This window comes from Anguilla rostrata, chromosome 7 (genome assembly GCF_018555375.3).
Source record: "Anguilla rostrata isolate EN2019 chromosome 7, ASM1855537v3, whole genome shotgun sequence".
NCBI lineage: Eukaryota > Metazoa > Chordata > Actinopteri > Anguilliformes > Anguillidae > Anguilla > Anguilla rostrata.
The window spans coordinates 10,571,535-10,589,476 of NC_057939.1; the positions used below are offsets into that span (position 1 = coordinate 10,571,535).

The window sequence follows — 17,942 nt, forward strand, 5'->3', positions numbered from 1 at the left end:
TGTATATATGTCGCAAATCACCTCGTTGCCATGATATTATAGCACATACACAATACTCTGCTTCTGCTCATACTACAGACACTGTTCACTCTGTTCAGCACAAAGTCGACTTTGCATTGGCGGCAACCACACTTCACAATTTCTGCAGGAATTCTCCAATAATAATAATAATAATAATAATAATGTATTATTATTGTATAGAATTATACACAGAATGTAGCCGCCGAAGGATCCCTCTTTACCCGCCTCACATACATCTGTAATTCCGGACTCCGTACTGTTCTCCCGACAAAGGGAAATTTGCTGCAGCCTAGCAGTGCTGTGCCTGCCTAATATTTGGATGGAAGACCTCCTTAGGAAGCAAAGTTGCTGCTGGTAGGCCAAAGGGGGGACATTTCTCACTGAGATAAGGAGAAAAACAGCTCTAGTGCTGTAACAGGGATGTTGTGGTACAGAAGAGATGTTGTCCTTTCAGTGAAACTAAAAAAGACTGTAGTTACTGTGATGGCAAGATTTGGTAGTCCCTGGGGCTTAGAATATTTTTTTGGGGGAAATGACGCAGTGGTAATCCAAGGAACCCAGGCAGATTTACACTGGCTCTGCCCTGAAAGGACAAAAGCAGTTTTTTTTTATTTTTTAAATTGTATTTTCACATTTGGAATGCCCAGTATTTATTGCTATTTCTGTACCTTCCTCTACCAGAGAAGCATGCACTCTCCTCCAAAATATGCTGTTGAAGTTGTGCAGGTGACTTATACACTAGAATTATATTTATCGTAGATATGCGTGTTTGTACTAATATAACTAATATTAATATTATATTGACTATTACAATAACTAATCAATAACATCCATAATTTTAATCAATAAATAATGCAGTAGCCTAGGGTGAAGGAGCCTGGGTGTGGTGAGGGAGTTCTGTACAAGCTTTCTCAGAAGCAATAAACCTATCCTTACTGAATGTATTTTTAGAGTCAACCATCACTAAACACAATGCTATTCCTTTACCTACAACCTGACAGTTTTGATAGTTTACCCTAAGCTAGTGAGGACTGCAACAGTGCAAGCTGATAACAGAGCACTCAGCGTCCCCTCTATACATACACTGTTAGAAACGTGGTGCTGATCCTGTAGCTATGCTTCCATGCGGCTTTCTATGAAAAAATTCAATTTGGCAACACTGTTTGAAACTCTAATTTCTGAACATTTCGAAGAAGAGAGCACTGCTTGGCCATCTTTGTCTGATGTAATCAGCCAATCATTGAAATCTTGGCTCTCCTTGCTCAGAGGCATTATGATGTCAATTCTAGAACTTGGCTCACCCGATTTACCCAGCAGTTATAATATTTTGGCCCAAGGGGGAAATGCAAGGAGTAACTCAAGCAATATCTTAGTTATAATAAAAATTCAATGCTGTCACCACATCAGAACCAGTCTGGAACACAGCTCTCTTTCACATGGTTGATCATTATACATTTTTTAATACTTGTTAATCCTGCAAAACACTCAATCGGGATAGTCTGTCATTTCGCAGTAAGGTTTGTGCCTCCCTAGTTTTCATATCAAGTCTCCACACTTTCCATGCTTCCGCCTCCTGAATTCATAAGCTTTCCCCTCCAATAGCAATGAGGTCCCAAGCTCGTCGTCTGCATTCCACAAGGCGCTGCAGCTCCCAATGTACTGCCAGAATTTAAAACAGTATACTTCATTTTATGACAACAAATGACCTTTAAACAGCCTTGAGACGGGAGGGATTTTCAATCACCAATTAGCCAAGTCCATTCCAGAGACGCCCATAGTCCCACGGGTGAGGGTGATTCGATCGTTTTGCCCAATCACTGCCCTCTGCGTCCTGCACAGGCAGCAGCCTTAGCATTCAGACCCCAGCACAGCGAAGGACAGACTTCCAGTGAGTCTCTTGTAATTGATTGCTCAGGTGTGTGTCCCACTGTTTTGTTTTGCGAGTAGAATTGCTATAGCTTTGAGAACATGTTGAAAACATGTCAAGTAAACTATATACTTCACCAAATGATAATATGAATAGTCAATTAGTAAATACAAAATGGATAAGCAGAAAGGCTATCATTCATGTATAAATTAATTATCATTTATAAGTGACAAAAATAAAAAAATAAATATTCATTAACCCTTTTCAGAAAAAGAATTACTTTCATTTCTGCAAGAGGTCCGACGGAAAAAACACTAACATATAATATGCCTTCAATCTAAATACATGCGAAATGCAGCATAAATAAAATTTAAAAAATAAAATAAATAAATTGAAGAGGCATGTTATTTATTACTGCAATTCAGCCTTGGGGCATTAGCTAAAACATCGGCCATGAATACAGTGGTTGATGATTAAGATGTTACCAATGGAGAATGGAGTCCCGATCATTGTTTTCATTCTATCTAACCAACCTGGCGGACTGTGGGAGCTCAGGAGAGAGCTGTTGATGCCATCGCTGAAAGCCAGATGGCAAGACTCGGTCTTGCCGTGGAGGTTTACAACAAATAAATAAATAAATAAAATAGTCTTTTGGAATTAATTTCCGAACGCTGTCAATATTCCTGTAGTGTAGCACGCGGTGCTCCGCTATAGTACAGCATTAAGCTTTCATGAAAGTAAAAGTTAATTAGATATGATGACTAAACTCCAGGGATTGTAATTAGCCGACCTGCGTGACTGCTCACCAGTAATTAAATGTCATTTCCTCTCAGTTCACTGGGCCTGAAAAAGCTCAGCCGAAAATGTCAAATGCAACAAATTCACCTGTGCCCTCCGGGTGCATCGCGCCAAAAAACAAAAAAACACAAAAAGGAAAAGAAGCAGGCAACATTGTTCCCAAAATCTGACAAAGAATCCTTTTAGTACAGAGAATTAAATAACAAATTTGCTTTTGTTGTGCACTATTAGCAACAAATTCCCAACAAAGCTCAATGTAGGCAAGCTTGCATCCATGCATTCAACACGTGTTGGAGCCGGAAGCTGACGGCACTGACGGTGTTCAGACAAGCCAATGAGCTGCATCTGTGAGATCACTGTATTCCAAACTGAGATAAAATTATTAACTAAGAGTATTGAAGGTCACTCAAAGGTCAATGGGCAGGAGAAAGACTTCAAGATCGACACTCTCCAGTATCACCGCCCGACAAATTTAAATTACCGCAGCCAATTAATTTTTAAATTTAAAAGGGGATGCAATTTATTCGTTGATTATTGTTCTGGAACTCATAACTATTATTGACTGGCATTCACTCTGATCAACACTGAAATTCGACAGTGCATGAAAACCTATATTGCAATGGATCATATCACAATGTGAACAACCTGAATGCAACAACTGTCAGCTGTTGAACTAGCATTAATATTTTTGAGCTAGCTATGACTCAGTGGCTATCATTAGCCTCAATATTGTGGCACCAGTGAAATTATAAGAATGTAATGAGGTAAAAATCACAATGTTTAGATAATTATCACGATGTTTGCATGTTTTCTTGCTTCTTGGTGTGAATGCCCCCTTTTTGACCCACTGTCTTATTACTTATCTGGAGCCCGGTAGATACACATATACTGTAGACATGAGAGTATGCTGTAATCTCTTAAATGGGCGGTCCTTTGCTTCTGTGCTATGCCACAGGGCTTTTTTCATGCCAGGAGATGAAATGTCGTATATACAGGCTAAATATGTGAACAAAGTGCAGGAGCAGAAATCCCTAGATTCATAAATATGCCATGAACCACTCAGGCCAGCCATACAGGTAATGAATTAAATGTATTGAACTCCTTGAAATCCTTCAAAGCCTGATGACACACTTTGAAATTATTTCATGTTTTTATGCATTGGCTACTGAATGACTGTGATCATCAACAATTGCGTTTTGCGGTACTTGACAAAGATGCAGAACTACGGAGTACTTACAATGTGCAATATTCCATTTAAATCATAAAATAAATATGTTTGGTGGCTGGCATTTCAGTAATTGAGTCAGAACATCTTGGTGCTTGACATGAGGCTGATAATCCTGTATTCCACACACTTAGAATGTGAAGGACACAGCACTGAATTAGGCATCAGTCTTATCAAATTTGTTCACGCTGATTGTACTTGAATGTTTACATGAATACCATTTACTACCAAGATAGACACATGGTCAAACGCAGTCAAGGCAACCAATGTTCTTTATTACGTTTCTTATTTACCATTTTATCTTGCAGCACACGACAACAAAAATCTACAAAACCCATTTTGCGTTAAAAAAACATTTGTCATTCTTGGGTGAATACAGTCCATACTGGAGAGAAGAATGTTTCCAGAAGTATTAATAAAACAACATCCATTAGTACGACAGCATCAATTCACCTGATATTAAGAGAGAAAAATGTGATCATGGCCACTCCCACTTCTTAAGCAAGCAGATAGTGGTGTTCATCACTAATAACAAGGAATATTAATAACCTTCATTTAAATTAAAACATCATGTGCCAGGTTAGGATGTGTAGTTACACATATTTCCTTTTCTTTGACAATAAAAATAGGTATATACTTATATATAATTATTGTGTTATCTAATTATGTTTAGCTTGTTTGCATGACTGTCTTAGGTCAACTATGATATGCACTTATTGTGTCTTGTTGCACTTGTTGTGTATGACATGAAGCACCTCTGGATAAAAGCGTGTACCGAACTATTAAGAATAAATACAGGCATTTAGCAGATGCTCAACTGACACAGCTTATACTTCTTTTTAAATGCAATTCATTTGCCCAGCTGGATGTGCACTGAACAGATGAGGTTAAGTATATTGCTTGAGGGTAGAAGAGCAGTGCCCCACCTGTGAATTAAACCCATAGTCTCCGAAATTACAAGCCTAGTTCCCTAACCGTTATGCGATACGGCAAGATTGGATTACAAGCTATTTCTCACACCGTCAGCAGAAAAAAAGCTTATTTGTGAAATTTAATTGTAATTAAAGTTAAAGGTCGATTTTCACTGCTCAATCAATCAATCAAGCAAGCAATCAATCAATCAATCTGAAGCCCGTTAAAGCACTTTTCAGAGACCTGATGTGTTTCCAGATACAGGTCAAGTCCTTGAGGCTTAAGAAGCCCCCGGAAGATTAATATCGAGCATCCTTGGTGCAGAAAGAAGGCAAGTAGTCCACTACTTCACACAAAGTGAGTTTTCCTTTATTAATCCAGGACGGTGGTCCTGGACAGTCAGTGGCGTTAATCGATCGATTAACGATTGGGTAGAAAAGAAAACCAGCAGCATTACTGGCCTCAAGGGCCAGATTTGAGTCTAGTGTTTCTACTTCATCTTTAGGTTTAGGGGCACAGTACAAAGCCAAACGGCAGTACTATTCAGAATATCACAGCGTGTGCAGAAGCACGCCAGCTCAACACTTGGCTTAATAAAGATTGCCTTTTATAAGGTTATATTTTTCTGAGAACAACAGGAAATCACACCCCATGCCGCAGTCTCTGCCTTATTTTTACCAGTTGAGGCTTAAAAATGAGGCGAATCAAGACCCCATAGTGTTTGTAATGTTATTCTTGGCTTTTGTCACAAAGAGTTATAAAATGCCTGCAATATTTTACCAGGGCTCACAGTAGAAGCAAGCGACTATGGGATTTTTTTAAAAACCACACTGGACCGGACACAAGGCTGACTACGATCAAGGATGCAGGCAAAATTGTTAGCCAAGATGGGCATATGCCCTGTTCCCCCCGAATCAAATATTCTTATGTTCTTATTTTCCAAAATAAAAATAATAATAAACCCCACAGAGGGCTTTTAATGTAACTACAGGTATTCATGGAAAATCTATTTTTTGCTGGGATGATGGAAACAAATGTCCAGTTGCATTTTTCTTACAGGAGTGTATAATTTCATACGTCCCCCAGACCAGATTGTGAGTGGCAAATGGCATTATGCAGGGGACTCTGCAGTGTATGAGAAAACCTGCAGGCTGTGCACTTAATGATAAGTGCCTCTGCTCCTTACTCCGTTGAAGGTTCTCTTTTAAAACGTATCATTGTCTTTGAAAAATCAGTGTGAGAACTGAGCTTAATTATATCTCAACTACGGGCAGAAATTGATCACTGGAATATACTCATTTCTAAGTGTCTCGGCGAGAAAAATTACTCAGACCCACGCTGTGTTTAGAATTAGAAAAGCAACAGGCCCTCCCTCTGGTGCCATGAGATGAATCCTAAATGGGAATTAAACTTACAATATCGTTTTTTCACCCCCCATTCAGACAATAAATATGTGTGTTATTCTCATCTCCGTAGATTGGAATGGAATTTATGATTTACAAATGGGATGGATTGCATTGGTATTTTTATACAGCAGATACAAAAATAGTACAGAAGTCACTAAAATGGCATACTTTATCCACACTACTTTGAAATTGTGCCACATGCTATTCACAACTTTATATTTGTGAACACTGATGTCCTGGGGATTAGATCACTGTTGAAGTGATCTATTAGACACACCTAAATTTAAAGGACATGCTGTGCAAACAGATCAGAAACTGCACGTTGTTATTCAAAAGAATCATCTTAGTTGTGCTTGAGCACAGACGATTTGAACATCAATCTTAAAAATAGAAGGAGATTGAATATCTAACGACTTGAAAGGCATTTGCGTTTTCATTACATGAGGGCTTAATTTGCTTCATTTGTGTAATTATTCTAGAGGTACTAGGGTAAATGGAGGGGGGTAATTGGCTCTGATTATAGGGGTAACATCATCTTTTCACTTGAAAGCTGGAGAGACAGAGATCTGTAAATCATACAGGAGAACAGCCTTTGGACTACAATTTTAAAACAAACACCAGCTGCATTTATAGTTTATACGAGCACACATTCATAGGGGTTCATTTAAATAGAGGGATAAAATGAATTACCTCAGATTTTCAAGGTAATTCATTTCAGAAATGGCAATAAAAACTAGTAGTGTTTTGTTAAAAAAAAAAAAAAAAAAAAAAAAAAGAATTGCTAAAAATAAATTAAGCCAGAGACCACAGGTATGTGCGCAATAATTAAGCACCTGCATTAAGCATCCATGAGAGGAGGAGGCCGGGGGGGTGCTGGCCATGGAGGGGGGTATGTGGGGGGGGCAGATAAGAGTGTTGATGCTGGAGGTCCATCATGTTGGAGATGTTGTGCACTTAGAAGATTGATTGTCAGCATGTCCTCATTCCGTAATTTCTCATGTCGCCAAAGTCTCACGAGAGTCTCAGTAGCACAGATAAATTGACAGATGGCAGGGAAGAAGAAAAGTTGAAGAAAGCTGTCAGGAGGGAAAGAAAAAGGGTGCATGTATATGAGAGATAAAGATGGGAGGGGAGAGAAAAAGAAAGACAGAAAAACTGGAATTTTATAAAGGTACTATTGAAATAAACTATAAAAATAAAGCAGTATCCATCAGCAACATGTAGATGCGAATGAAGGGGTGGCCATTTTGTGGCCTAAACAGGAGTGGGTCTAAAACACACAGAGTACTTGAGTGGATTGACACATTTTCATAAGGGACTTGTTTGTGTTTATACATGAAAGCGTGTTTTTGTTTGTTATAGCCATGTAGAGCGATATCCTCATGAGAATTTTGCATATTTCTGAATACATTGTCTCCAAAGGGAAAACATAAACAAATATGACAAAATGCAAAAAAGTTTGCCTCTTGTTGGTATCTTGTTGTCCTGAAATCACAGCTGGAGTTTTTATTTTATTTTTATTTTATCTTTAATCTTTAACGGCAGTTTCAGGTGTTTGTTTATTTGGAAACAAGATAATAATTTAACACTGTTCAAATGTTCCCTGTCTTTAAACATGCATTTAATTTTATTATGTCTTGAATAAACCCTGGAAAACATAAGAAAAAAACCAATGGTTGACTCACTTAGCTGAGAAGGTCATTAAAAAGTTGAACTTGGATTTCCTGAGCCGAAACACATCTTTAGTCTATCACCAGGTAATACATCTTCACAGGTTTAACGGTCTTTGAATGACCAGGTTAGTCTCATCTCATGCTTTGTGACTCCTCTTAGCCAGTCCAAATAAGATAAGGTCTTTGAAGATATTGCTTTGAAGGAGTGACTTTGTAGACATCCGTCACTTCTAGATCACAGAGCAGACAGGACATGGGAAAATGTCGGAAACATTAACAACGGTGTTCCCATAAGTTTGAAATTAATTGGCAGACAAAATAATGTTTGTTTGTGTGTGTGTTCCCTCTAATTAGCCACTGGTATAATAATAAGCTGACTCATAGATTGCCAGGTATTTGATTAATGATGGTGTATAGGATCATACTGAATTACCTTGTCCTCACAGTACCTCAAATTAGTTTCTCTGTACTGGGGCCAAATCATCATTTAAAAAAAGCCTTCAAATTGCATTCTATGTCCCATGCATAGTGCATCCGAAACTGTGCATACCAATAGGTCAATATGACATACATTCTCAAGATTCAAATTCCAGTATATTCATTATGTGAGCATTGATTTTTTTCAACATATACATAGCATGGAAAATATTGTCTTGTTTCTCATTTGCATAATGAAATGAGTATTGAATAACTGTCAGCTTCTGCTGGATCAAATTAGCGTACCTTGCACCTTAAATAAGTTCTGATGTGATTAGTTACTTAGTTTGCAATAAAAACAATAGGTGTAGCACAGGGTGATCAGAGAACTTCAGAAATTTTCAAAAGTGCTGAGAGGGAAGTCAAGCAGTCAACAACAAAACGGTCAATAACCATTACAGGTTAACCACACAATGTAAAAATGGAAAACAGCCAGAGATTTTGTCACGGTGAGACTTTAGATTATCCAAGAAAAGTGCACACCGCACAATTAACGGTCATTATAATACAGTGGAACACAGGTTCACAGCAAAGGTTTATCTGTTTTGGGATTTGATGCAAATTTCTGCTCTCATTCATTAAATCCACTAAATCATTTATTTGATCCACCTGTCCGGAGTGTACTCCTGCCTCTAGCCCAAAGCATGCTGGGATAGGCTCCTGCAACCCTAGCGACCCCGACCAGGAATAAGCAGGTATAGATAATGGATGGATGGATGGATTTATTTGAACTGATATATGTGATAGGAGCTACAACAGCAGGCAACACATTCTTGGTGAAAACATTTTACAGTCCAATATAGGATTGGTCCATACGGCTATTTGGAAAATTGAGCCAGAATAATTGTCTGGAACAAAAAATCAGCACACACACTGGTGCCCTCGAAATATAGTGATCTGTGCACCCCGACACAGAATGAGCTAAAAATGTCATGCAATTCCAGCAAATCAGTGAAATGTGATTCCACTTGTCATTTAGCATTGTTTTATTTCCGATAAGAATAGCTACAGACACTCTGAGAGAGTGAAGGAGAGTGAAAGTTCACTGTCACTTTGTCCCACCTAAGGAGCTTCCGTATGATCACACACACGGACAAGCGTGGATGAATAGCCATTCCTTCAATCTGAAGAACAATGCTCTGGTCGATAAAGTCTGAAGATCAGACAGCTTGGCCATTAAAAGCTTTGGAAATCAATTCTGCACTACAGAAAGAAAAAAAAAAACAAACAAAAACAAAACAATCGTAAAAACAAAGGCCGCGTAGCGTCCCACAGCCAGCGGAACTTCAAACCCGCGGGAAAGCCCATTCCAGCCCCGCCGCCAAACGGCGTGTTCGAGTTAACCGCAGGGCGCTCACGGCGTACCCGTCGTCGCGGCGCCCCGTTTACCGCGCGCCTCGGTCGCGGCTCGTTTGACGCAGCGTGCGTATTAGCGCAATAAGTTCCACGCGCGTCGCGTGTGGTGCGCCCCCGTGCTCCACAGGGCCCGATTTCCCACATGGCGCTCCCGCAGACACAGGAGGGTTCTGGGGGGGGGGGGCCAAAACGCAAACAGAGCTGGGAAGCCTTTTTTCCAATCTTCACCTTATTAGTGCTCTCACCAGGACGAGAGGGGGAACGCAGCATTAGCACAGAGCGGGGGTGTTTTTCTTAATTTTTATTTATTTTAATTCTCAAGATAGAAATGTGTTGTGCTGAAAAATATGCTGGGGGAAACCTGGTCTTTGAGAACCAATGGTGTGCCATGAACAGGGGGCATCGATTTTCAAACTGCGACACCTTACAACTGTCACACCAACCATTTCCCTAAATAACCATAAAATTAAAAGAGAATGAACAGAAGATGATATGCTTTGGCTAAATATAATACAGTATTTGCACTGCATTTAAATTTTCTGTCAGGAAATTGGGACACCGATCATCTTAAAAGAACGTTAATAGTCAGTATTTTTTTATAAAAAAAATGATAGCACTAATAATCATGGACAATTTCCTTCTTTAGAAACGCAGACAATCAGGACACCAAGGTGGTCTATCTATCCCAGATGCAATAGTCCCTCCCATCCAGAAGCACCTTTTTCTGGTGTCCAGAGTCATGTGTTGATCTAAAGCATTCTGGAAAGACATCAAGGATCTTGTATTCAGCATTAAATACCATGTGGACTTTGATCCTGATACCTTTAACTGTTCACATAGGCATCTGTTCTTCACTTGGAGCGATGATTTGTATTTGGGTGCCATGGATGACAACAACAACCCAGAGTAATCTCCTTGTCTTTGTATAATGAGCTGATGGGTTGTAGGGAAATCAATAATTCTTCAGGGTATGGGCGGAGATGTCAGGCCATAATTGTTTGTGCAATGATCCTGCTGATTGTTGTTGTGATGGATTCAGGTCGTCCCCATTAGACTGCTGCATTCACCCTGTCACCAAGTAACGCTACATGCAAGAAATTTTCATTGCACATTTCGATGGTAATTGCCAAAATTCTTTTAGTGGATGAGCAACGATATCTCTGATGAAGTCAGTGATGATTACTCTTCCCGTCAAATCTAATCTAAATTGAAATTTACCGTATCTGCATTTTCACAGATTTTTTCCTCTTCTAGAACTGGCACAGAAATCTAGATGATAAATGTGTATTCCTAAATGAAAAGTAGGGCCAAATAAAAAATAATAATTGTGCGAGATATTCATGTGTCTGAGCCGGTTCCCCAATCTACTGGCCCAGACCTTTAAAATGTCAGGTTAATGTATCTAGCTTAATTCTTTTCCTCTGAATCGTTTATCTGCATACATATTAAGGTCACATAATAATAGCCCGCTTTTTCTTTACATGAATAGGGACAGTATTTATGTATGTTTTATGGCACTTTGATTGAGAGCCTGGAAATTGATTTGCTTCTGCCCACAAAATGGAAATATAATGTAAATGACAGTATAAAATTCATAATTAGAAAATCTGTCTGAGGGTGTGACAGTTTCAGCTCTTTTTTTTAATTACCCAAAATGCAACACTTCTATTGATGTACGAGCAGTCTATGGGATACATTTACTTTACTGACAGGTTGAAGTCATGACTCTTAACGTCTCCCAGCTTTGTAAAAATTCTTTTCAATTTTAATTGACCCCAGTTCTATTCCGTACGTAATATAGAATTACAATCTGCAATGACAAAAGATTTGAGATTCTGCACTGCCATAATCACGATCCATGTAGTCAAACCACCAGACCTCTGTAACTCCAATCCTCCTCTTTCCAGTCACACAAAAACACATACACCATAAATTTAACACATTTATATATACTGAGACAGATCATATTGTCATTAAATCTGAGGATTTCACTGAATGTATGGGCAGTGCATGCATGTCACTCAATTGAAGGGTTTAATAAAAATTGATAAAAAGTAGGGAAATTCAAAACCAGGAGCCGCCTAGGAGAAACAATGGCACAACTGTGTTGGGTCTGATAAGTGAGTTTTCTTTTCCCTTCTCTCCTTCACTGTAATAAGAGTTGACACCTATTTGTGACATATGACTGTATCGCAGATTGCTTTAGGCATGATAGCATCTTCACTCCTCACTCTCAGGGCTGGGGGGGAAATGTGTTTCAGTGTAGTTTAAATTGCAGGGGGTTGCTGCTGCTGCTGCTGTGTGTGTGTGTGTGTGTGTCCGTGTGTGTGCACGTGTGTATGTTGGCAGTTTAATGTCCCATGGAACAATATACATGAACAAACATTAAATCCTAAATGCATTTGTGAGTTTGCACTATTTCAGGTGCTTTGTGAAATATTTTCATTTATAAACAGCTGTTTTCTTCTGCAGTGAATGCACTGTTTTAAAATAACATTCCTCTGTAGGTTTTTCCACACTGTTCACATGGTACCTGTCATCAACAGAGCTGAACCCTGCCATTCTTGTTCAGGTCAGAGCCAGTGAGCCATTGCAGCTGTGGCAGTCGTTTGCATACAAATGAATCAGTGTCATACAGTATGCGCAGTCACACCTGGGGGGGGACTCAAACCCATGCCCTGCATAGCAAAGACAGATTTTACTGAAATCAGTTGAGCACTGCATTCAAATCATGTGTTCTTAGTGTAATGATGTACCTCATACGCTGGGATTCAATCTAGCTCACAGTGGTTATTGGCCAAAACATAATTGGCTGCAATATCACTCAGGAACAGAGGTTTTCAGATGGGAGTGCCTGATGAATGGCCCATCTCAACACACAACAGCGCCCCCTCTGGTGAGTTAGGAGTGTGCCTACACCAGCACCATATAAACTGCAGTACTGCAATGCAATGGCTGCTCCCTTGCGCTCAACTGGTAGGCTACACAGTGAACAGACAGAAGTTGTGTCTGGCTGCATGCAATTTCAAGGACACAAGGTGAAGAGACCGGCATTCAAATACAACTGTACAATTCAAGTGGGTTCTGAAAGCCAGTCAAGCCATGTCAGATAAGCTCACATATATTCCAGCAGGGCCTTTTACAACGCAATCTCTCTCTCTCCCTCTCCCTCTCTCTCTCACACTAACTCACTTACACTCGCCAACTCACTCACACACAGTCACTCATTCATTCACTCATGCACTCATTCACTGGCTCACCCACTCGCTCGCACACACGCACACAAATTACACAATTAAACAACTCTTCCGGCACGGAGCTTTCATGAAAGGCAGCGTGAGCATTCAGTACCTGCTGTTTCGATATAAAAATGACTTTTGATGTGCAAAATTAAATTGAGGTTTATGAAGCTAAGGAAGGGGGCACAATAAAGAGCATGGCATTACAGTGAGAGCAGCAGAGAGTAGAGCAATATGCAGGGGGAGACAGTATAAACTACCACTGGTCTGCTATGTTTTCATCATATACCTTTGACCATGATATAATGAATGTGTGGTTGTGTGCATATGTTGGAAATGGACAAAAATGCCAAAGAAACCAGTTAAGCTGAACGAGACTCTACCTCTCTGCTGCTCATATAAATGTTGTCTATCAGAAAGGGCTGACAGTTAAGATTTCAACATCTCAATAAAGAAACAGCACCACTGACATGCCGGAATATTTTCTTTTTTTATAACAAAGAATAACATATAAGTATTGAATTATTAAACTTTATGGTAAGCTTTTTTATTTTGATGGACAGGAGGCAAAGTGTCAATTTCTCTCTCAGTTCAGCTCTTCTCCAGCATCGCTGGGAATACACCTTTAATCAGATTCATGATTTATCTCATTTAAATGAATTTTACCTCAGAGATGATAAAACTGCAGCACCGCGGAGGTGAAAAAGAACATTTCTTTCATGAGAACAGCGATGCAATTTATAACCCGACCACAGAAATACCCGAGAACGATGACTCCTATCTAAAGGAATAAAGAAAGGTCTTTAAATATCACGCTGTTGTCACACGGCTAATGATTTTTTTTATTATTGATGATTCAGAGGTTGATTTTATAGGTGAATGATATCGCACGTGCATGTCTCTTGTTGTGCATCTCAGTCATTCTAGGGACTGTGTTGATCGAGCGGGTCACTCGCTTAAGGACAAAGCTCGATGGAATGAGCGCTTGTTCTGAGGGTTCTATCTGGCCTGTCAGGCAGAATAATTTCACAGAATGGATCTCTGGCCACTGGCGCCATTCTGGGCAGTTAAGGTGGTTTATTTAAATCAGCTCATTTGTCACTGCTGTGGAAATGACAGCTGTGGTGCAGGTGCAGCCCTCTCCCCCTTAAGTACAGTTCCGCCTGATCCTACCAGAGACCCCTTACCCTCCTACCCACAATCCCTTGCTCCTGCCAGAGTGTCTTTCTCCTCCAGAGACCTGGGAGGCATTATTACTTTTCCTCATCCCCTGCGTGACGTCCCTGAGACCGCCTCGTCGATAACGAGTTAAGCAAGTTCCATCCTAAAAGCGCCAAAGTAATGCCACCTCACAACGCTCAGAGCCCTGAATCCACCGTGGTCTGTGCCAGTCTCTCACCTTTCACAACATGATGCCAATTAAAGCCTGGTTGCGGGTTGCAAGACTACAGGCATCTGATTAGCTCTGGCCCCTCTTTACACTACAGATTGAGTGTGTTTATGGATTTTCCTTTTGCCCAATCTAGCTTCTGCAAAGATCGCTTTCCGATGCTACAAGTCTCGTTACACAAATTACAAATTGTAGCATGGGGCCAGTACTGGTGATTAGACATTCCTCACTATTTTGGCCACATATACCCCTGTGCAGTAACTAAACCTATCCCACAATTGGGACATTATTGTTTTTGTCATCATTGGATAATTAATGATATTAATATATTATTAATAATTTTTTTTTTTTTGGTAATTTATTTCATCATTGGTATGCAGTGGTTTTCTTGAGTTGACGATAAAGACTTCTTTACTATCACATTCATTAGCCCTGTTTGTTATTTTTTCCCTCTCTTTTTTACAGGTACATATTCTTCCCACAAACCATGTTTCCTTTATGAGCTTTGTCTGTTGTGTATTTACTGTAACTAATGAGACTTCAACAGCATGGCCTGCATTAGAAAGTGAAAGGAGGTTAAGTTGTCTACTTATATAACAGTCCACACGGCATACTGCCAGATTGTGTAAGTGTCGAAGAGTAAGTCTGAACTTATTGCATGATGGAAGTGTGTAAACAGTTTAAATTTGGATTAAGCAACAATCGCCCACATATTGTGGAAAAAAAAAAATACAAGAACATACTGTTCCTCAGAGACACCTTAGCAACTGAAACCATGGTGAGAACATAATATGGCTGGTTACAGTACTTTAATAATGACCTTTATGGAATGGACTAATTGCACAGGACGTGCAGGGGCAGGATGATGTGACACACGCGTCGATCTCAACGTTGCTTTTTCAGTGCAGCAGACTCTGCAAATGAAGGCTACTGATTGGCCATGGCCAGCTGTGACGGATTTCAGTTTATGAATGTACAAGGCCTGAGTTTATGTCTAACTTTTATGAACCCCGTTATTGGGAGGCTACTTATATCCACCATTGCATATGTTAAAATAGTATGTTATGTGGCATACCTTAGCACCTTCCTTAACTTCATCATTCATGAAATACAGAAATATTCATAAAATGGAAAAATATTTTGTCCATTCTGCTGTGCATCTCCTCCTTCACGCTTCACGGACCCCTAGTGGTTCCTGGCGCCGGTTTGGAAACACCTGCTCTTGGTTACCACAGCTGTGCTCTACTCTGGATTCAAACCTGCAGTCTAGTCCTTTAACTATTGCACTTCTACGCTGCGTTCTTTCCATTGACTCCAGTAAATTACAGCCAAACTGCTGTGCTCTGTCTTTGCCCCTTTTTTTTTACTGGTTACCTTTTTTATTGGAGTGTTACAATTCACAGTGCAGTCTTCTGAAGAAAAAAAACATAAACAGCAATAAAGGTTTTTGTAACCTTGGTTTCTCTGGCCTCAGCTCACCTTCCTCATTTCGTGAAATCCCAGAGATTTAGAGAAAGGGAGGAGAGGTTAAATTGAGAGGGATACAGTTCATCAAATTCAAAGAGTGATGCATGACAGGAGCCTGTCTGGCAGCCGGGGCAAATCTAACATAAGCATGAGCCCACAGTCCCACCTGCTCCCAGAGGAGGAAATTCTATTACAGGCGAGAGAGATGGAGGGGGTTTCGTCTGGCACGCATCGCAGAGAAAGAGGGGGAAAAGGAGGAGAAAATAAAAGAAACGAACGCCAATTTCGAGTATTTTTTTTTTCCCCCCAGTGCAAAATCTGGAGTTGCTGAAATAAACAGGCCAGTATGAACTGGGACCACTTTAGCATGATCTAAAAACACGCTGAAGCTCAAGTTCTGCAGTAGCAAAAGCGACAAATACCTGTAAGCACACAGATGACCACTGCAGCCAACGCGTGTTTATGTGGATATTGCCGAGCAGTTCTGTAGCAGAAGAAAGCGGTCTTGAGTGGAAAAAGTTTCCTTCCCTCTGAAAACAAATCTGTGGCAATACATACTGACAGATTACATTCCAACCTTTTCCCTGAAAAAAAAACCCCCAAAACATTTCGACAACAACTGCACTCCTTATCAAGCCCATGAGTGACAAGACAATTACGTGAAGTTATGAATGCAAGGGAAAATACCCCAAACGAAATCCTCTTAAAGCAAGATCCAAAACGAACATCGCCAAAGGCCCGTGCATTATGCACGCAATAGGCTTGTTGTTCCAGAATAGGATCAGTGTCATGATATTACACATTTCTCATTAAATACTCATTTGTTTTCCCTTTGTTAATCTCTTGATACAAATGATCACGCGCTGTCAAGACTTAAGACCCCCCTCTCGAGAGGTCCCCGAAGACTGACAAAAATCATACCCTGTCACAACCTCTAATCCTACACGGCTTATGTGGGGATTAGGCTTGAAATACATAAAATAGCAAATGACATGATTACTCTGAAGGTAGTAAAAAAAAAAAAAAACAATGCATGGAAACATTTTAAACAATATAGCAATTTGCCCGTCCATATAAACATGCCCGTCCATGTAAACATATAAACATTCTGCAATTTTTATTCACCTGATTTCAGATTTCACAGGTGCATTTTCTAGTTACCACATGCCGTATAACTACCGTGTCCATTTGAAAATTTGAATCATTATCACTTTGTTTTAGAGCAGTGTTTTATTTTTCACTGGACATCAAAGCAAATGAAAAGGTGTGCGAGGTGTATGAAAAGGTCATTACTGCCTCCATATGGCCCATTTTACAGAGTCCTGCCATTTTATTTTTCTTACCTTGGATACTACACTAAAACACACACATGTCCTTTAAAATTAACTGTCCATTTTCTGACTGAATGATTATTGCTGCGAGACATAGTAAAACATGACAGCAAATATGAGAAAATGATTATGCTGTATTATTCATATATTTACAGGCCAACTGAAATCTGTTGAAAGAGAAACAAGAGCAGCATAGACATACAGTTCGATTCATATATAACACATATAAGACATGGGAGTCAGGCAAAGATAACAGGGACACTTCTCTAATGCATACAACTGGTTATGGACAACTAAAAAAACTCATGCAAATTAAAGGTGTGTCCAACTCAATTTCACTAATTTCATAACTAAAGACTAGCGCACATACAACAGTGTTTTAAATAAAAAGGTTTAAGAGGAATAAATTACCTGCGGGTGGGTGGAGGTTTGGTATCATTATAGCCAGTCATATCTTTTATAAATACCTGTGCATCAAGGCCACAGCAAACAGGCAGTTTCGTCATGTCTGATAAACTTGTCGGGGAGATGCAGTCCATATGTGCATTTTTAGACAACTTAAAAAAAAGATACAAAAAAGGGTGAGTTCTAGTGTTATTCAAGATGAGATTACTTTTCATTATTGCAGAGTTCATTAGTAGCACCCACTTTACACAGTCAAGGTTACAATAAACACGTTCCCACCATTGCAGGTAGGTCTTCTGCAACTGGAATTTCCAGCTTGGAGTGTTGGCCATTTTGCCAGAAAAAAAGATTGAAACACATTACCTCTACTCTCTT

At 39.7% G+C, this 17,942-nt stretch overlaps 1 long non-coding RNA gene across 3 annotated transcripts in view; it reads right to left on the bottom strand.

Moving 5' to 3' along the window:
- The window catches only part of LOC135258970 (uncharacterized), a 132,581-nt gene that overhangs the window by 86,630 nt on the left and 28,009 nt on the right, over nt 1–17,942 (bottom strand). For 2 of the 3 annotated variants that reach the window (XR_010331164.1, XR_010331162.1), the window contains 2 exons: nt 17,574–17,719; nt 17,279–17,329 (listed from right to left, as the gene is read on the bottom strand). This is a non-coding gene — a long non-coding RNA (uncharacterized LOC135258970). Of the gene's footprint in view, nt 1–17,278; nt 17,330–17,573; nt 17,720–17,942 lie in introns of those variants that run through there. The other variant, XR_010331163.1, reaches the window with a different exon arrangement.